General features: G+C 41.0%; 1 long non-coding RNA gene across 1 annotated transcript in view; it reads left to right on the forward strand.

The window, feature by feature from the left end:
- The window catches only part of LOC131277211 (uncharacterized), a 149,355-nt gene that overhangs the window by 2,307 nt on the left and 124,949 nt on the right, over window positions 1–22,099 (forward strand). The window lies entirely within an intron of this gene.

Raw genomic sequence — 22,099 nt, forward strand, 5'->3', positions numbered from 1 at the left:
AATTTTTACTCTGGTAACATATATAAACCTAAAATTTACCCTTTAACCACATTCAAATATTTAATTCAGTGCTATTAATTACATTCACAATGTTTTGCTACCATCACCACCATCCATCCATTAACGTTCTTCACCCCAAACAGAACTCTGTACAATATAAACATTAACTCCCCATTACTTACTCCCACCTCAGTCCCTGGTAACCTATATTCCAGATTCTGATTCTCTGAATTTGCTCATTCTGATCGTTTCATGACAATGAGACTATACAATATCTGTCCCTTCGTGTCTGGCCTATTTCACTCAACATCATGTCATCAAGGCTCATCCAAATTGCAGCATATATCAGAACTTCTTTCCTTTTCACAGCTGAAGAATATTCCATGGTGTGTATATAGAAGACATTGTCCATCCATTCATTGGCCAATGAATACTTACTTGCGCAAGGAAATCACATGAACAGATGGACTTGGTGATGAACTGGATGTGGAAAGGGAGGGAAAGGGAAGAGCGCTTTATGATTCCCAGGTTTCTGGTTTGAAAGAGTGAGTGTGTGGTACTACTATTTGCTGAGACAAGGAACCCAGAAATAGTAGCAAGTTTTGTGAGGGAGAGGATGAATTTAGTTTTGGGCATGTAAAATTTAATGTGTCTGTGGAACATTTGGTTGGGCATGCTTGGCAGGCTATTAGAAAATGTGAGTCTGAAGTGTGGGAGAGATGTCTGGGTTGAAATTAAATATTGGGGAGAGATCAAGATATAGCTAGATATTGAAGAAGTGAAAGTGGATTACGTTACACTTAGAGAATATTTAGAATAATAATTTTTCAAAAGACTTGGAATCAATGCTTAAGTTGTACAGAGTTTTGATTTGGATTGATGGAAAAGTTTTGGTAATGGATGACGGTAGTCATAATACAGTATTATGAACATAATTACAGCACTTGATTATATAGTTTAACGTGGTTAGAGGGAAATTTTATGTTGTATATATATTACTAAAAGAAAAATTTTAAAAACAGGATGTACAACACAAACAGGTAACACTTTGTAAATGATGGACTATAGCTAATAGTAAAATTATAAAAATATTCATTCATGAATTGTAACAAATGTAGCACACTAATGCAAGGTGTTAATAGTAAGATGTTATATGGGAACTCCGTATCTATGCATGATTTTCTATAAACCTACAACTTCTCTAATAAAAAAAGACAAAGATGAAGTGGGGAGCCCTAGAGAATAATGGTATTCCAGTAGCAGGTAGAGGAAGTTGTGCCTTCAAAGGAAGCCAAAGAGGATGCACCAAGATAAAACGAAAGTGGAACAACTGGAATATAGCTCAGAGAGGTCAAATAAGAGGACAGAAGAGTAACAGTGAACTATTAATCCAGTCATTCATTCAAGTAATATTATTTAAGCAACTACAATATACCAGGTATGATTTTAGATGCTGGGAATAGAGAGATGAAAAAAAAAAAAAAAACGCAGACAACACCCCTGCCCTTTTGTGGCTTGTATTCTTGTAGGGAATGATTATTAATAAACAAGATAAACAATTACTTCTGTATGCTCTATTGGAATATATATATTCTTTCACATACAAAGGTGATACTCTTGATCCATTGTTCATAAAAAGGATTCATGAAGATATATCCAAGCAAACATACTTGAATATAATAAGAAGAATTTGTGGAATAGTGGCCCAGGGTAAATCATTGTTCAGCTGGATTTATAGATCAATTAGTAGGCTGTGCTTAGGGTTCTATCCAGAGCCTGAGTAGAGCTCATGTTGTAGCCAGCATTCAGACTTATAATGTGGAAAGACTTTGCCTTCAGTCTTTGCTCAGATTAAGGCTTAGGTCAGTCTATAGTTATCTTTACAGGTCAGCGTGGATCCATGGTTAGAGGATCATTGAACCAAGTTTGGGGTTCAGCCTAGTTTCAATGGTAGACCTCAGACTCATAGCCATGGTTGGGTCTGCAGCAATGATCAGGGTACATCTATGACAAGTGTTAAAGCTCACTTTGAAGCTGTTATTAGTCCAGTGTGGCTGGATTACACATCTTTGTGAAGTTAGTGTTGAATATTTGGGTTCAAATATTGACCAGTATTAGGACTTTGTAGGAAGAGGTCTAATTCTAAGGTCAGTGTTAAGGCTCAGTCTGTAGACCTGCCTTAGACAGAACTCCACCAGGGTTAAGGCTCAGCTCAAGGTTTAAATTTAGTTTTTGGTTGGCATATTAGTCAGCCATAGGGGTGCTGATGCAAAATACCATAAATCTTTTGGCTTTTATAAAGGGTATATAGTTGGGGTAGAAGCATACAGTTACCATACCATAAAGCATAAGTTACCTTCCTCACCAAAGTCTGTTGCCATGTGTTAGAGCAAGATGGCTGCTGACATCTGCAAGGGTTCAGCCTTCCTCTTCCTTTTAGGGCTCCATGGTGGCCAATATCAGCTGTAGCCTGGGTTAAGTCTGTTCTCTCACCCAGGCCTTGTTTCTCTCTGGGCTCAGATGCTCTGTACTCTCCACAAGGTCAGCTGTACACCACCAGGCTCTCTCTTCTCGGGGCCTCTGCTATGTCTATGGAGCCATGTCTCTATTCCTCTGTGTTCTTCTCCTGTGTGTTTACTTTCCGGTGTTCCGGCATCTAAAATTCCAACTAATTCATCTGCCATGTAGTTTTCTCTGTGAGCTCCCACCCACCAAGAAGGCAGGGATTCCATGTCCTACTGATGTGGCCCAATCAAAGCCTTAATCATAATTTAATCAAGTAAAAGTGAAACCTTTGAATCCAATACAATCTAATATGCCCAGAGGAACAGAACAGTTCACAAACATAATCCAATATCTACTTTTGGAATTCATAAACAGTATCAATCTGTTATAGTTGGTGTTGGAGTCAGTTTTATTTCTAGCTTTGAGAATCAGTAAGGGCCAGCATTATGTCTCTGCCTTTGGTTAATGGTCATGTTTATTTTGTGGCCCTCGAAAAGGCTAAGGAGTAATATCAACATAGTTTATGGTCTGTATTTTATAAGGTTAAGTTTAAATTAATGTTCATATTTAGAGTTTATTCTGGGTTCAGGAATATGCCTCTGTCTGTGGCCACTGTTAAGGCACAGTTAATGTCTAAATTTAATATATAATCTGCGGCCATGTCAGGACATTAGCTGTGATATATTCTAGAACTTTGTCTCAGAACAGGTTTAGCATTTCATCTGTGGACAATATTAGGGTATAGTTTGTGGTCAAGTGTGTTAGTCAGGTTTCTTCAGAGAAACAGAATGAGCGGGCTATATATGTATGTAAATATTATGAGATTTATTATAGGATTTGTCTCATACAACTGTGAGGATTGGCAAGTCAAAATTCTGTAGGGTGGGCTGCAAGTTGGGAACCACAATGAAGGTTTGATGGATTTCCTAGGAGAAGGTGGCTGGGTAGAATAGAGATAGAAATTCTTCTTTCTGCCTGCTGAAATCATCAGTTTTTTCTATATGGCCTTGAACTGATTGGATGAGGTGACTTTCATTGCTGAAGGCAATCTCCTTTGTTGATTTTAGATGTAATCAGCTGTAGATATAATCAACTGGCTAATGATTTCAATCCACAAAAATCTCTTACAGTAACAATCAGGCCAGAGCTTGCTTGACAAACAGCTGTATACATAACCTACCCATGTTGACACACCAGGGTTTTGGCTAAGAATATGAACAGTATCTGGGATGCATATTTTGCCAGGGTAAGTTTAAGATATGGTTTTTGTCTTTGCCAGTGTCACAGTTCTGTCTTTGTCCATAGCCCGTATAAGGAACTGTGTTGGTTTGAGACTGCATGTACCCTAGAAAATGATGTTCTTAAAGCTAATCTGTTCCTGTGGGTGTAAACCTACTGTAAGTAGGACCTTTGAGTAGGTTACTTCCTTTAAGGCATCGCCAAAGTTGGGGCTTTAATCTTCTAAATGGAGTCCTTTATAAATGGGATGAATACAGAGAGAGAAAGAGAGAGAGAGTGAGAGAGAGAGTGAGAGAGAGTGAGAGAGAGAGAGAGAGAGAGAGAGAGAGAGAGAGAGAGAGAGAGAGAGAGAGAACCACAGAAGCAAGAAGCTGAAAGCAATAAAATCCAGAAGAGAAGGGAGAGACCAGTAGGCACTGCCATGTGCCTTGCCATGTGACAGAGGAGTCCAGAATTGCCCAGAAGTCAGCCTTTGGGAAGAAAGCATCAACCTGATTTGTACATTTTCATGGCTTCAAAACTGTAAATTTTTAAGGTGATAAATTCCAATAGTTAAAGTCAACACATTTTATGGTGTCTCCTTTCAGCAGCTTAGTAGACTAAAAAAGGAATAGTCTGTGGAACTAAGTCACATGATGACCATTTGACCTCATTCTGTGTTCAGAGCATGGGTCAGACAGTAGCTTGTAGCTTGTGTTAGCATTTAGACTCAACTAGAATCAGAGTTGATTCTGGGAGCAGTTGAATCTATGTACCACCTTGACTTTGTGCATGGGTTTTGTTCACTGATTCCTGGTGTTGGTGCTTTTACTAGAGTTTGGCAGTTACCATGTTAAGGCTTACTATGAAGCAGATCTTAGGACTAAGAGTGTAAACATTTTTTTGTTAAGATTTACTTTTGGTTAAGATCTAGATTTGGTCATTAGTTGATGTTATATGTCACTCTACGAATAGAGTTGGGGTGAGAAGGGACAACACATCAAATCTAGCTTGAGTTCAGCTTTAAAGACATAGGTTGTAATTATCGTTTAGAGTGCAGGCTGTTACCAAAATTTGGTTTCAATATTTCTCCAGGTTGAGAGCTTCAGAATTCATGCCTCTTGTCAGTTTAGGATTTAGAATCTGGCATTCTGAAATCGTTAGAGTTCAGTCTGTGCTGTTAGTGACCATACTGTGCGCGGTGTCATGGGTTCATTTAGGGCTAGGTTTATTGCTAATCTGATTACTCAGCCTCAAGCTAGAAATCAGTCTGTGGCCACTAATATAATGAACTTTGCTTATGGACTTAAGACAGTCTGTGACAAAGGTTAATGTTTGGTCTTAGTTTGTTGTTAGGTCTAGTAAGATGAGTAGGGTTTTGATTCAGCCCTGTAGTGTTAGGAATTTAGCCAGGCATAGAGCTTGACCTTTAGGTCTCAGGCTGTAGGCAGGGTTAAAATCTTCATCCTAGGTCAGTGCTCAGAATATGGCTAGGAATAGGGCTCAGATCCTGGCTATGATAAGTTTACTCTCTGTTCAGGGTTAGAGTTAAATCTGTGCGTAGGTTTAAAGCTAAGAATATGAAAGATAGTTTGTCTTTGCCTAGTTTGAGTTTAATTCATATTCAGTGTTTGGGTTCAGTCTTTACCTAGTGCAATTTTCAGTATTGTGAATCAGTCTGTGGCCAGGGTTAAGGTTAAAGCTGTGGTTGGAGTTGGAAATCAGTCTGGGAGTAGATTTAGCCACAGATAGGGATCAGCCTATGTCAAAGATTTAAGATCAGTCATTACTCACTTTTGGGAATCAGTTTAATTTTCCGGTCAAAAGCTCTGACTGGAAAGTTAGAATTATGGGCTCAACCTGTGAAGAGATTTAGGAATTCAGTCTGTGGCGAAGGCTTGAGACTTGTTCTATAACCAGTGATGGGTCTCAGTCTGTCCTATATTCAGTAGTTTATTCTGTGGCCATATTTATGAACCCAGTGTCTGGCCTGGTTTAGATCTTGGGCTTTGAACAGGGTATGTCTCAGGCCAGGGTTATGTCTCGGGCCAGGGCTATGTTCAAGGTTCTATCTGTGATCAAGATTAGGGCATATGCTGTGGTCAGAAAATATCCTCAGGATATGTGATTTGGTTTCACTTCTTGGCTAGGGTTAAGGTACAGCCTTTGGCCAAGTTTAGAGTTCAATTTCTTGTACGTGTTTTTGTCTCTGTATTAGGCCAAGTTTAGTAGTCATTCTTTTGCCAACATTGGGGTCATTTCTTGGTTAGTGCTAAGTCTGTGGAAATTGTAGCTGGGTTGGTTTCCAAGATCAGATCTCAGGCTGTGACTGAGTTAGAGCCTTAGTCTGCGGTGTGGTGAGGGTTAGTGCTCAATTAATCTATGCTGAGCACTCATTTTGTGGTCTGTAGTATGTTAAGTATATCAAAGAGTTGGGTCATAGTCTGTGGCCAAGGTTAGAGACTCAACTGGGGGACACAGGTTTAGAGACTGTCAGATGTTGGGTTGGATCTCCACCTCATGAATTAGGGGATTATTCAGTGACCATAGTTTAGGGTTCAATAGGAGATCAGGTTTAGAGACTTAGTTTGGGACCAGGTTATGGGTATTTAGTCTTGGGCCAGACATAGATAGTATTGTGACTAGACTTAGGGACTCAGTTTAATCAGGGTTAAGTTCTTGGAGTGTGGCCAGAAAGAGGTTCAGTTTATGGATAGAATTAAGGTCTCCACCTATCACTAGGGTTAAGGGCTCATTCTAGAATTAGGGTGAAGTATCCAAGTCCAGAGTTAGGAGCTCAGGCTGTGACTTTGATTAGCTGTTTGGTTTTGTACCCAGTGTTGAACCAGGACCTGTATTCAATGTTAGCAGCCTGGTCTGTGACCAGGCTTAAAGGATCTGCTGCTCTGTCTGTGAACAGTGATAGAGACTTAGTCTTGAATCACAGCTGAGGGTATTTCTCTTATAATACAGCATATGCTTTCCTAACAAAAACCCTTGTGTTATGAAAAATTTTGGATGAGGCCCTTTGAAGCCTTGCAAATTTGTAATCAGAGCCCTAAAGCTCAATCAATAACAATCCTAATACAAATACTAGCAAATTTTTTTAAAAATCACTAAATTCCTAATAAATATTACACCAACTGTAGGACTTTTTCTTCTTTTTAATGTATAGATAGCTTGATGGAAAGGGGTTTAAGGGAGGATAAGATAGATGAGTTTGGAGTCATGAACCAAATATATAGAGATCAGGGGTGTGTGCGAAAAACCCTTTTAAGACAAAGCACTTGGCCAAACTGAGCCCGGAGGAAGAACAAGGGTGAATGGGCATTGTGCACAGTATAGTATTTTTTCACGTCTCACTACCATCAGCCATGTTAATATACTTTATATTCTCCTGCTGTTATTTAGTGGTGCAGAATATTAAACTTCAAGTGAACAAATGCAAACTGCATAATACTAGCATCATTCCCTGTTTACCAATTTATCAATCACGTAAGCGCCTAGTTTTTGTTCACAGTAGGGTTTAAAGTGCTCATCTTATACCCAGGTCTGGGATCAAGGTGGTATTCTTTAGAGTGAGGTGAGGATCAAGTGCTCGAGGTTTTGTCCATTGTTGGAAGTCAGACTGTGGCAAGCATTAAGAGATTAAGTTTGTGATCAGAGTTAGTGGCTTGAATATTTGGTATAGTTGTGTGACTAGGGTTAATAGGTCAGTCTATCTGAAGGTTGGGGAATCTAAACAGTGGCCTGGGTTAGCTTATTCTATAGCCAGTATAAGAAGCTCAGTCTGTGGCCAAGGTAGGTATTCAGTCTAGTACAAGGTAAGGTTCTCAGTTTATGCTCAGAGTTTGGGGTTATATCCGTGGCCATTGCTGTGGGTTCAGTTTTTGTCCATATTAGGGTACTTGATCATATTCTCAGTCTATGGTCAGGGTTAGGTGCTTGCTCTATAGCTCAGTTTGTAGTCAAGATTTTAGAATCATATGAGCGTCAAATCATTAGTTCAATCTGTGATAAAATTTAGGGCTCACTTCATAGTGAGGACAAAATCTGCCTCAGGTTTAGAGGCTTATTCAGGGCCCAAGCTTGGTGTTAGTAAATGGCCAGAGTTTATTATATAGGAAGGGTTAGGGTCTTGGTCTCATTTCAGAAACAATACTTACTACAATGTCTCATCAAAATTGGTTATGGATGTGGTCTGTCCTGGGGCATCATTCCCTTCTCTTTGTGGTCCTATGAACACTAGAAGAACAAGTTATCTGCTTCCACTAAACAATGGAGAGATTTGCATAGGATAAACATGTCCATTCCAGGAGGGAGAAATTAGAAGGAAAATAGGATCACCACTTCCAAACAATTCTGAAACCCAGCAGGGTAAACTCAATTAGATTTCAAGGTCTGAGAATCATCTGTGGAATGATGTCTTTTCCTCCAAGCCTGATGGAGGAACAGCTACCTACACCTCTTCCAAGCACTTGCCAAATGGACATGCTTTCTCTGAATACTGGGGCTAAAGTTCCACCCACTCCAAGTACCTGAATGGCAGCCAGGCTCTTTCCAAACCTGGGGGAACAGGCTCCACCCTCTCATAACACTGGGGTATAAGCACTCTTCCTGAACAATGGGGCAGAAGACCGTCCCTCTCCAAGTACAAGGGAGAACTCATGCTTTCCATATACATGGGTGGGCTCATGTTTTTGGTTTGAGAAGGTATCTTTGTTCCAGACCTCAGCCTCCATGGTTCTGCTGTTGAAGTGATTTTTCCGTCAATTTGTCCCTTCTCTGTCCTTTGTAGTCCACGCTAGCAGGGGTTTCATTAATACAGGACTTGCAAAAACACTTGTCAATTTAACATATAGTACCCAGGGGTACAAACCATCAGACTAAAGAACTTTCCACAAATCCTTCCTGAATTTCCAATCCTGACCTGCACTGAAATAGCTGATTGGATCCATGTGCAGGTAAATCCTCCTAACATGGAGCACTATTCATTGGTGATTCACTTTCCAGAAGCCCAGAATTTTCCAAACCTTCAGTTTCTGGTTTCTTTGTGCCCAAGAGTTCAATTCTTAGCTTATCCCCTTATTCTTGCATTTTAATATAAGCTACAAGAGGAAACCAGGTTGCACTTTCCATATTTAGCTTGGAAATCTCAGCTAAATATCTAAGTTCATCACTCTCAAGTTCTGCCTTGCATTCAACATCAGAACTCAATTTTGCCAAGTTCTCTGCCACTTCAAAACAAGGATCACCTTTCTTCCAGTTTCCAATAGCACATTCATTATTTTCCCAAGACCTCATAGGTATTTAGCATACATATTTCTATGTATTTAGCATATGTATTTCTAACAACAGCCTCTTCCATGCAATCTAGGCCTTTTCTGTCAATCTCCTCCCAATTCTTTCAGCCTGTACCCATTACCCAATTCCACATTTTTAATATTTGTAACAGCAGCACCCCACTTCCCTGGTACCAAAATCTGTTTTAGTTTCCTAGGATGTTCAAAGCAAATACAATGAAATGGGTCAGGTTATACAATGATTATTTATTAACTCATGGTTTGGAGGCCAGAAAAATGTCCAAATCAAGGCATCATTAAGGTAATGCATCCTTACTAAAGACCAGCTGTCAGAGATCCTTGGCTCCTCTGTCACAAGGCAAGGCACATGATAGTATCTGCTGTTCTCTCACCTCTCTTCTGGGTTTCATTGCTTTCAGCTTCTTGCTTCTATGGCTCTCTCTCTCTCTCTCTCTCTCTCTCTCTCTCTCTCTCTCTCTCTCCCCCCCTTCCCTCCCTCCCTCCCTCCCTCTCTCTCTCCCCCCCTTCTTCCCTCCCTCCCTCCCTCCCTCCCTCTTTCTCTCTCTGTCTCTCTGTCTCTCTCTCTCTCTCTGTCTCTCTCTCTCTCTCTCCTTGTTTCATTTATAAAGGACTTCAGTAATACGACTAAGACCTATCCTGATTGAGGTGGAACACAACTTAAATGATGTGCCTCATCAAAACGTCCTACTTACAGTGGGTTCACAGAAACAAGTATAAATTAACTTAGGAATATGTTTGCCTGGGTTACACACAGCTTCATACCATCAGGCTAGTATTTTGTTGAGGATTTTTGCATCTATCCATAAGGGATATTGGTCTGTAATTTTTTTTTTCCTGTGGTATCTTTTCTGTCTTTGGTATAAGGGATATGTTGGCTTCATAGAATGAATTGGGGAGTGTTCCTGCCATTTTAACTTTTTGAAAAGCTTGAGTAAAATTGGAGGAAGTCTTAGAATGTTTGGTAAAATTTTCCTTTGAAGTCATCTGGTCCTGGCATTTTGTTTGTTAGGAGGTATTTGATCATTGATTCAATCTCTTTACTAGTAATTGGTTTGTTGAAATATTCTGTTATTGCTTGAATCACAGAAGGTAATTTGTGTGTTTTTAAGAATTTGTCCATTTCATCTACATTATCAAATTTATTGTCATATCCTCTTATAGTCTTTTTATTTCAGTGGGGTAAATAGTAATGTTCCCTTTTTCAATGATGATTTTCAGTTATTTATATCCTCCTTTTTTCATTGTCAGTCTAGCTAAAGGCTTGTTCTTTGAAAAGATCAATTTTATTTCAAAGAACAAACTTTTTTTGTGTTGATTCTCTCCATTGTTTTGTTTATTCACTATTTCATTTATCTCTATTCCTTATTCTTTACCTACTTCTCCTCACTTTGAATTTAGTTTGCTCTTTTCGTCTAGTTCTTCCAGTCTTGAGGTTAGGTCTCTGATTGGAATCTTTCTTCCTTTTAAATGTATTTAGAATGGCTAAAAAGCATATGAAAAAATGCTCCAAATCTCTAGCTATCAGGGAAATGCAAATCAAAACTACAATGAGATACCATCTTATACCCATAAGATTGGCAGCTATGAAAAAAAAACAGAAGAATACAAATGCTGGAGAGGATGTGAAGAAAGGGGAATACTCATCCACTGCTGGTGGGAATGCAGAAGGATCCAACCATTCTGGAGGACAGTATGGCGGTTTCTCAAAAAACTAGCCATAGATTTGCCATATGACCCAGCAATACCACTGCTGGGTATATACCCAGCAGAACTGAAAACAAGGACACAAACTGATATATGCACACCAATGTTCATAGCAGCATTGTTCACTATCGCCAAAAGTTGGAATCAACCCAACTGCCCATCAACAGATGAGTGGATCAATAAAATGTGGTATATACACACAATGGAATACTACTCGGCTGTAAGAACAAATACACTACAAACACACGTGATAACATGGATGAATCTTGAGAACCTTATGTTGAGTGAAGCAACCCAGGCATTGAAGGACAAATACTACATGACCTCAATGATATGAAATAAGCAAGCTGCCTCAGAGAGCAAGAGGCTGAACGCTAGGCTTACAGGAAATCGGGGGGTGGAGGAAGGATGTGAGCCGATGTCTGCAGGGGTGGAATTTATGACGAGCTGGTGGTAAGTATGAACACAAAGAGGAGATAAAATGGGGGCAAGGGGTTGCCTTTGGGAGGGGCTTTGCGGGTTTGAGGGTGGCTGGGGATGGGCTGATGGGTAATATTGCCCAAAACTGGGGGGAGGGAGGGGTAGCATACGAACATAGGAGAGTGTCAGGTGTTGGTGGAGAGTAAAATGCCGAGAAAATCGTATCAAAATATAATTAAGAAGGTTACCTGTTTAGAATGCTCAGAGGGGATGGTCCGATGCGGGACGGGCTCCTGAGGAATGTCTGAATGCTCATTTTGCCAGAGTGGGTGGCACCATTGGGTAGAGACCCAAGTAGTGAGAGTGGGGGTGGACCCACATCCTGGGGAGGACTAATGCCATCAAATAGAGGGAACTGTATCTCTCGAGAGAAAGGGTGGCTCCCAGGGCATTGGGGCAGTTGAGCAAGTTAGGCCCTGAACACTATTCCAACTATCTCTGGACGTGGCTCCTCGGGAAACGGAGGTTGGCTGTCACTGTGGGCCCCAAGGTGGATGGGAAAATGGATGTTAAATGTGTGGAACCAAGGTAAATGGGGGGTAAGAGAGGAGTTTCGCGAGAGTACACAAGGATGGATATAAAACATGTAATATTACACCATAACATATAGGAGACGACAGACTGATAATGTAAACCATAATGTAAAACATAGGATAACTAAAAAATTAGAAAACTGTATCCTAAAGTAAGCACTACAATGTAAGCACAGATGTCACCTTGTTTGAAAGCTATTGTCTCAGACTCTGTACATCACTTTAAGTAAATATGATGTGAATAGGGTGTAAGAGTATCGCTGTGGAAGGGAAAAGGTTTTGTGGTGGATGTGTGGGAGTGCTGTATATTATATATATGAATTGCTGTGGTCTAGAGCTCTTGTTAAGAGAAGTTCAATAATTAGGGGGGAAAAAAAAGAAAAAGATAGGATGTAGATTTTTTTTCAAGTCAACACATATTCTATATCTAACCTTTAAACCCATCGCTATATGCCATTTTGCTAGTAAGGGATCCTGACATTATATTGGGCTTCAATTTTCAGGAAGTTCTGGATCACAAAGTGGTTCAACAATGGCAACGGAGGAATACTGGTATAGGATATTATTGACAGGTGATATATGGCTGACAGGGAGCTATACAGAACATATGTCCAGGGTGCATGGTAATGTTTGGATATACTCATAGTGGCAACAATTAAAAACTACAGCTGGGGGGGTACTGGGTTCCTGGCCAGTGGTGCTCTGTCGTGGTCCCTAGGGGAGCAGCGACAGTCTCCCAGGTGCAGCGGCAAGGACCGGGAAGGAACGAGGGTCCAACAGTGAGCCCCTGATACTAATGACTATGCTTGTGAGCTGATATGCCTGAAATAAGAACAAGGCCTAGAGCTGCACTGTGCTTGGGAATTTCCTCCTGACAGCCTTCATGTTACTCAAATGTGGCCAGTCTCGAAGCCAAACTCAGCATGTAAATGCAATGTCTTCCCCCCAGCGTGGGACATGACACCTGAGGATAAGCCTCCCTGGCACCGAGGGATCACTATCAACTACCAACTGATGATGCAACTGGAGAATGACCTTGAATGGAAGGTTCAATGCGGATCAGCAGAATATCCCTGTCTACATAAAAGAACATGACTTTAAAATGCTGTTTGACCTAATGTAAGGGGGAAATGGAAAGGAGAAATGAGTTTATATGGCTATGAGTCTCTAAAAAAGAGTCTGGAGGCTGTCAGAAGGATTGCCCTTATGCACAACTGAGCAGAGTCTAAGAGACAGATAAAGTAGATACAACCCCCAGGTATTGGTTCCTTTGAGGGCTAAAGAGGCCCATGGGTGCTATGGTCATGGCAGATGGGGTTAACTGCCATGCCAGATGGCCCTTCTTTGGAGCTGGTGTTTATGCGTGATGAATCTGGACTCAGATGGGACCTCTCTTCTTAAGACTTTCATGCTACTGTGCTGGAGTTGTAGTTGGTGTCGGGGTTTAAGATATATTTAGGGGATCTGAATCTCTGGACTGACAATGTGATAGCCAGGCCCTGAGCCTCAACAGACTCCAGCACCTACAATCTGATTTATTGGACTCACCTCACTCAGCTAAGATGGAGTTGAAGAAGGACAACCACCACAACATGGAGCCTAGAGTGCTTACAACTGAAAGCGAGAGGATTGCATCCAGTATCCATGAGGAATCTGAACCTCCTCTTGACATAGAGGTGCAATGGACACAACCAATCCAATGTCCACAGAGAAAAGGTGGCATTGGAGTGGGAAAAGTGGACATGGTGGCTAATGGGTATGGGGAATGGCAGGAAGAGACGAGATGTGGAGGCGTCTTAGGGACTTGGAGCTGCCCTGGATGGTGCTTCAGGGGCAATCACCGGATATTGTAAATCCTCACAGGACCCACTGGATGGAATGGGGGAGAGTATGGGCCATGATGTGGACCATTGACCATGAGGTGCAGCGGTGCCCAGAGACGTACTTACCAAATGCAATGGATGTGTCATGATGATGGGAATGAGTGTTGCTGGGGGGGGAGTGGTGGGGTGGGGGTGGTGGGGTTGAAGGGGTCCTCATATATATTTTTTTAATGTAATATTTTTACAAAATCAATTAAAAAAAAATAAATGTATTTAGAAATATAAATTTCCCCCTCGGCAGTGCCATTGCTGCATCACATATATTTGGGTATGTTGTATTTTCATTTCCTTAGCCTCAAGATACTTTCTAACTTCACTTGTGATTTCCTCTTTAATCCATTGTTGTTTAAGTGTATGTTGTTTAATCTCCACGTATTTGTAAATTTTCCATTTCTCCCTCTGTTATTGATCTTTAGCTTCATTCTGTTGTCATCAGAGAATATACATTGCATGATTTCAATATTTTTAAATTATTGAGACTTGTTTTGTGACCCAACATGTGGTCTATCCCGGAGAATGATCTGTGTGCAATTGAGAAGAATGGGCATTCTGTTTTTGTTAGGTGAATTGTTCTTATCTGTCTGTTTGGTCTAGTGGTTTAAAGTATCATTCAACTCTTGTATTTCCTTATCGATTTTCCAACTATATGTTCTATCCACTATTGAAAGTGTTTATTAAATTCTACTGTTAATGTAGACTAACCATTTCTCCCGTCAAATCTGTTAGTATTTGCTTCAGATATTTTGGGGCTCTGCTGTTAGGTGCAGGTATATGCATAATTGTTGCATCTTCTTCTTGAATTGACCCATTTATCAGTATATAATGACTATCCTTGTCTCTCATAACTGTTTTTTTATTTGAAGTCTATTTTATTTGATATTAGTAGAGCTAACTAGCTCTCTCTTTTTACTACTAGCATAGTATATTTTTTTCTATCCTTTCTCTTTCAACCTACTTGTATCTTTGCATTTAAGATGAGTCTCTTTTAGTCAGCATATAGTTGGGTCATGCTTTATTAATCTATCCTGTCAGTCATTTATAATGCAAAACTTTCTTCTGCCATTTTGCTATTTAGCTTTTGTAAGTCCTTTGCCTTTTTGTCCCTCAATTCTTTGGTTATTGCCTGTGGTAGTTTGAGCCTATATGTAAGCCAGAAAATAATGATCTTAAAGCTGGTCCATTCCTATGGGTGTGAACCTATTGTAGGGGGGAACTTTTGACTATGTTATTTCAGTAAGGTATGACCCAAGGTGGGTCCTAATCCTTTTACTGGAACCCTTTATAAGAGATTGAAATTCAACTAAAGAGGGAGAGAACCATTAATGCAGGTAGGTGAAGACAAGGATGTCTGGAGGAGGAGGGAGAGCCCAGCAGAACCCACCATGTGCCTTGCCATGTGACAAAAGAGTCCAGGATCACCAGCAGCTGGTATTCAGGGAGAAAGCATTGCCTGATGATACCTTGATTTGTACATTTTTCTCAGCCTTGGAACTATAAGCTTGTAAACCGATAAATCCCCATCATAAAAGCCAACCAGTTTCTGGCATATTGCTTTTGGAAGCGTGGCAGAAAAAACAATGCCTAATGTTATATTTATTTGATTTTTTTTAGTTATATCATATATATATGGTTATATCATTTCTATGTGGATATATTTTTCATATATTTTACTTGTGGTTATCATGTGATTAAAATTTAACATCTTAAATATAAAGCAATCATATTTGGTGTGATACGAACTTGACTTCAATGGAGTGCACTTGTAGTTTCCTTTACCCTTCTATCCCCCCACAGTTTTGTGTACTTGTTACAACTTATATCTTTGTACATTGTATGCTCAAAACCATAGCTTTATCATTACTTTTAATGCATTTGTATTTTAGCACCTGTAGGAAGAAAGAAGTGCAGTTACGTACCAAACAACACAGTACAATTGTACTGGCATTTATGATTACCCAAATGATTTCATTTACTGGAGTTCTCTGTTTATGTCAATTTGAACCACTGTCTCATGTCCTTTCCTTTTAGTCAGAAGAATTCCCTTTAGCATTGCTTATAAGGCAGGTCTCGTGGTGATGAACTTCCTCAACTTTTGTCTTTCTGGGAATGTATTTATCTCTTCCTCATTTTTGAAGGAAAATCTTGTCTGATATAAAAATCTCGATTGGCAGTTGTTTTCTTTCAACACCTTAAATATTTAAACCCACTGCCTTCTTGCTGCTATGGTTTCTGATGAGAAATCAGTATTCAGTCTAATTGAGACTCCTTTGTACATAAACTTTGCTTTTCCATTGCAGCTTTCTGAATGCTCTCCTCTTCCTTTGCATTCGAAAGTGTGATCAATACATGATGGGGTGGGGGAGTGGAGGTAGCGCAAGTGGTTGAGTGTCTTCTTACCATGTACAAGGTCCTAGATTCAATCCCCAGTACCTACAAAAAAAACAAACAAACAAGTGAAAAAACCAGCTCTCAATGGGGAGAAGATATAGTTCAGTGGTTGAGCACTTTCTTCCCATGTATGAGGTCCTGGATTCATACCCCAGTACCTCCTAAGAATGTATATATGATAGGGTATAATATTCTTCATGATTACCCTGTTTGGTGTTATCTGGGTTTATTGGATGTGCATATTCAAGCTTTTTGCTAAGTTTGGGGAGTTTTCTGTCATTATTTCTTTATTTTTCTGCCCATTTCTTTCTCCTTCACTGGGATTCCCATAATGTATTTATTGGTGTGCTTGATATCATGCCAAAGGTGCCTTAGGATGTTTTCACTTTCCATTTTCATTTTTTCTTTTGCCTCCTCAGCCTGACTCATTTCAAGTATCTTTTTTCCTTCAATTTCACTGATACTTTCTTTTGCCAGCTCCAGTCTGCTCTTGAATCCTACCTGGGCATTTTTCATTTCAGTTATTGTGGTCTTCAACTCCATTAGTTTTGTTTGGTTGCTTTTTATTAGCCTGATTTCTTTTATTGGGTAAGGCTGATATATTCTAGAGCTTTTTGCCATTTTATTGAGACAGTACCAGGATTTCCTCAGGAGGAAAGTTTAATATTTTATTAGGTTCTGTGTAGGCTTCTATCTATCCAGAAAACATACCTGAGGCAACAAGGATACATTTATATCCATAAAAGTACCTAGCTATATAACTTTTAAGATTTTCAAAAGGCCCAGTTTCCATCTGGGCACCTGGCCATATCCCATCTTTATCTTCCTACCAGGTGTATTAGTCAGCCAAAGGGGTGGGTTTTTTAAAAAGAGTATTTATTGGAGGTAGAAGCTTACAGTTCCCAGGCATAAAGCATAAGTTATTTCCCTCACCAAAGTTGTTTGCCACATGTTGGAACAAGAGCACTGCCAACATCTGCCAGGGTTCAGGCTTCCTGGGTTCCTCTCTTCCTGGGTTTTGCTTCTCTCTGGGCTCAGGACCTTTATTTTCTCCACAAGGTCATCTGTAGACTATGAGGCTCTCTAGGCTTTGTCTCTCTCCACAAGGTCAGCCGTAGACTATCAGGCAAAAGGCTCTGTCTCTCTCCTCAGGGTTTCTGCCATGTCCAAGGAGCCATCTCTATTCCTCTGTGTTCTTCTCCTGGCTCAGGTCCTCTCTTCCTGGGGCTTTCTTCTCTTTCCTCTGTGTGCTTATTTCCTGGGGCTCCAGCTCAAGACTCTAGCATCAAACTCCAAATCAAAACTCCAACATTAAAAATCCTCTAACTTGACCCACAGGTTCTATGGTCATGGCAGATGGAGTTCAGTGCCATGTCAGTTGGCCCTAGTTTGGAGTCTGTGTTCCTGAGTGTGATGGAGTTTGACTCAAATGTGATCTTTGTTCACAAGCCTCTCCTGTTACTTTTACCAGATCTGTGGTTGGCAATGGGGTTTAGTGTATACTCAGGGGACCTGAATCTCTGAACTGTCCATGTGATAGCCAGACCCTGAGCCTTAACAGACTTGCAACTCCTACCCTCAGGTTTATTGAACTTACTCCAGCCAGCTAATAGGGAGGTGAAGAAGGTCAACCAGCACACCAGGGAGCCAAGAGTGCCTATGACTGCAAGCAGGAGAACTGCATCCATCATCCAAGTGAAATCTAAGCACCCTCTCGATATAGAGCTGGAGTAGACATAACCATCCCAGGGCCCACAGGCTGGAGGAATAGAGTATAGATTAGAGTGGACTTACTGATGTTCTATTCTGGAACTATTGTGATAAGTAATGGAAGTAAATGTAGCATTGATGTGGAGAAAGTGGCCACGGTAGCTGCTGAGGGTAGGGAGTGGGAAGAAGAGATGTGATGTGGGGGCATTTTCAGGACTTGGAGTTGTTACTGCAGGGACAGTTACTTGGCATTGTATGTCTTCCCGTGGCCCACTGCGTGGACTGGGGAAGAGTGTAAGCTATAATGTGGACCATTGACCATGTGGTGCAGCAGTGCTCAGAGATGTATTCACCAGGTGCAATGAATGTCGCATGATGATGCAGGAGGTTGTTATGGGAGGAGTGGGGTGAGGGGCACGGGGGGTATATAGGGACCTCATATTTTTTTAATGTAACATTAAAAAAATAATAAAAATTTTAAAAAAACATTGCAGTTACACCTAGAAGGCCGTTGGTCCGTGCATTTCTCATTTATAACTTATGATCCTTAAACCAGCCAAAGAAGCTCCAAGTGTTAATCATAGGCAGCTCAGGCTTCAAGATTAGTCAGATAAAGTTTAGAAGTATGATGCAGAGTGCTATACAAGGGGATACTGTCTCTGTGAGAACATGAAGATGATTATAATTGCATGATATATGGCTAGAAAGCCTTATTGTATTTTATGAAAGAACAACTATCACAATGCAGAAAACAACAACAACCCTCTAACTCTTTCCCTTGCCATGCCTTTTATCTGTAAGTCCCCACCCACCAAGGGGCAGGGACTCAGCGTCCTACTGATGTGGCCCAATCAAAGCCTTAATCCTAATTTAACCATACCCAGGTACAGACCAATTTACAAACATAATCCAGTATCTATTTTTGGAATTCATAACTATATCAAACTGCTACACCAAGGTTATGTTAATTGACAGGTAGAGCATAAATTATATATTTGCCTTGCTTCTCGTGTAAAATTCTTCCTCCTCTTCCGATTCTTCTTCTCCTCTTCTTCTTTTCTCTCTCTGTCTGTATCTCTATCTCTATTCCTATCTCTAGCTCTAGCTCTAGCATCTCTATCTGTTTCCATCTCCATCTCCATCTCATCTCCATCTCCATCTCTGTCTCATCTCTCTCTCTCTTTGCCAAAGATGAGACTTTGAACTGCAGCAAGCTGCATATACTTTCAAGCAGCCTCAGAGTAAAACAGTACAGATGACAAGGAAATTTGGTTGTTTCTATTGCATATAACATTTTTCTAAAGCTAAGATATGCAACATTCCCATACCCACACCCCACCCCCATTTTTGACAATTAACATTGGTTTGGTACTTTTGTTAAAATTGATGCAAGAATATTAAAATATTACTGATAACTGCAGCACATATACTTTGGTCTTCTTGGTGTTTCCTGGATTTTTGTGCTCTCCCTTTGTATGGGCCATTGTTTACTGTTTCTTTGATGTCCTGTTCTCTTTGGTTAGCACACTCTAAATTTTAATATATTGAAATTCTGATTGAGAATTATTCCCTGAGATGTCTGATTCTTGTTTTTTTATCCAGCTGGTGATAAGATAGAGATTTCCTTGATCTTCACCCCACCTATCAAGTAGGTCTGCCCAAGGTGAGCACAGTGTGCAGGGTCCTCCCTTTTGTTTTTTTAGGCTTGTGTCTTGTCCTGTGCTTGTGCTTATTAATTGTTTTGAATTTCCCCTGTTTACAGGAGTTTGCCCCCTCTTTCGCCCAGGAGACAAACCTCCCTCTCCTGGGTGTTTAAAGCAAACAAGCCTTTGCCCCAGACTCTCTGCCTCTCTAGATTTTACACTACTTTCATTTTAGCAAGCTGCTTTCACCTGGAGAGCAAATTTTGTGAGTGAGAGTACACTGGAGAGGAGTTCCCCAAGTCAGTCATTCTCAGCCCAAACAGGGCCAGGAACCCATAAAAGGGGTGCAGACCAGCTCCAAAGGCCTCTGGGTGGGGATCAGGAAGGGCACCAAGAACTTATTCCACAACTTCCCAAAGCTGAGTTTTCTTTCTTTTTTTTTTATATTTATAATGAAAAATCTATATTTATAAACATCTTTTTCACATTATCAGTGTTTGGATGTTGCACCCCTACTCTTTTTTTTAAATTTTATTCATTTTGTAAAAATATTACATTAAAAAAATATGAGGTCCCATTCAACCCCACCACCCCCTCCCCACCACTCCCCCCTCAGCAACACTCACTCCCATCATCATGACACATCCTTTGCATTTGGTAAGTACATCTCTGGGCATCTCTGCACCTCATGGTCAGTGGTCCACATCATAGCCCATACTCTCCCACGTTCCATCCAGCGGGCCCTGGGAGGGTTTACAATGTCCGGTGATTGCCCCTGAAACACCATCCAGGGCAACTCCAAGTCCCAAAAACGTCTCCACATCTCATCTCTTCCTCCCATTCCCCATACCCATCAGCCACCATGGCCTCTTTTCCCACACCAATGCCACCTTTTCTCTGTGGACCTTGGATTGGTTGTGTCTCTTGCACCTCTATGTCAAGAGGAGGCTCAGATTCCACATGGATACTGGATGCAATCCTCCTACTTTCAGTTGTAGGCACTCTAGGCTCCATGGTGTGGTGGTTGTCCTTCTTCAACTCCATCTTAGCTGAGTGGGGTGAGTCCAGTAAATCAGAGTGTAGGAGCTGAAGTCTGTTGAGGCTCAGGGCCTGGCTATCATATTGTCAGTCAGAGATTCAAACCCCCTAAATAGATCTTAAACCCCAACACCAACTACAATTCCAGTAAAGTAGCATGAAAGGCTTGTGAAAAGAGATCCCATCTGAGTCCAGTTCCATCACGCAGAAACACCAGCTCCAAAGAAGGGCCATCTGACATGGCAGTGAACCCCATCTGCCATCACCATAGAACCCATGGGTCTCTTTAGCCCTCAAAGGAACCAATACCTGGGGTTGTATCTACTTTATCTGTCTCTTAGACTCTGCTCAGTTGTGCATAAGGGCAATTCTTCTGACAACCTCCAGACTCTCTTTTAGAGACACGTAGCCATATAAACTCATTTCTCCTTTCCATTTCCCCCTTACATTAGGTCAAACAGCATTTTAAAGTCATGTTATTATATGTAGACAGGGATATTCTCCTGATCCGCGTTGACAGGTTAATTCCTATAGCTAACTGTCCCCTGCAGCCCTGAGGAAGCCAGGAGTCTTTAAGTCTTATCCGCCACCACCCTTGCCCAGATTGGGTTGTAACAATGGCTACCCTCAGAGCAGGTCCCCAGGGATCTGAAGTCACTAATCAAAAGCCGTGATCGGGATTGGCTGTGGCCATCCTTAGTTTTGAGGAAGAGGATTTTTATGATTTTCTTTCATCAGTGAGCTAGCCAGGGCCTGGACACCACTGTGACCTTCTCTGAGGGTGGGGGATGGGCAATGGTAACTACTGTGTGGAGAGGGTAATTTACTGATCTTTACCATAATTTATCAGCCTCTTCCTCCCACTTTTCCCTGGATACTGTACAGTGTTCTACTGGCCTCTAGAGTTTCAAAAATAGTTGTTTTAGACAATTCCTGCCTGCTTAATAGTTGTTCTGGTAGAAAGACTGAGTCCTGGAACTCCCCACTTTGCCATCTTCCCACAATCCTCTCCTGCTGTCATTTTTGTTCTGTCTGAAGAATTTCTTTAACATTTCTCTTTTTTTTTAAAGATTTTTTATTTATCTCTCCCCTTCCCACCCCCCCACCCCAGTTGTCTGTTCTCTGTGTCCATTTGCTGCATATTTTTCTTTTTGTCCACTTCTGTTGTTGTCAGCGGCATGGGAATCTGTGTCTCTTTTTGTTGCGTTATCTTGCTGGGTCAGCTCTCCGTGTGTGTGGCGCCATTCCTAGGCAGGCTGCACTTTCTTTCGCGCTGGGTGGCTCTCCTTACGGGGCGCACTCCTTGCACGCGGGGCTCCCCTATGCCGGGGATACTCCTTGCGCGCATCAGCACTGCACATGGGCCAGCTCCACATGGGTCAAGGAGGCCCGGGGTTTGAACCACTTCCCTTGTGGTAGACTGACACCCTATCCACTGGGTCAAGTCCGCTTCCATCTTTAACATTTCTTATTTTAACATGTTTATAGTTATTCTCAATTTTTTATTACTACTACCTAGAAATGAAATTACTTATTTATTTATTTTGTGTCTTGTGCCTTTGTATTATCAACCTGATAAAGAGGATCTATCAAAATCATAGAGCTAGCATCATGTGCCAAATGCCTTTGCTTTATCCATCAGCATGACCATAAGTTATTCCCTTTGAATCTGT

The sequence above is a fragment of the Dasypus novemcinctus genome, chromosome X, assembly GCF_030445035.2.
Source record: "Dasypus novemcinctus isolate mDasNov1 chromosome X, mDasNov1.1.hap2, whole genome shotgun sequence".
Classification (NCBI taxonomy): domain Eukaryota; kingdom Metazoa; phylum Chordata; class Mammalia; order Cingulata; family Dasypodidae; genus Dasypus; species Dasypus novemcinctus.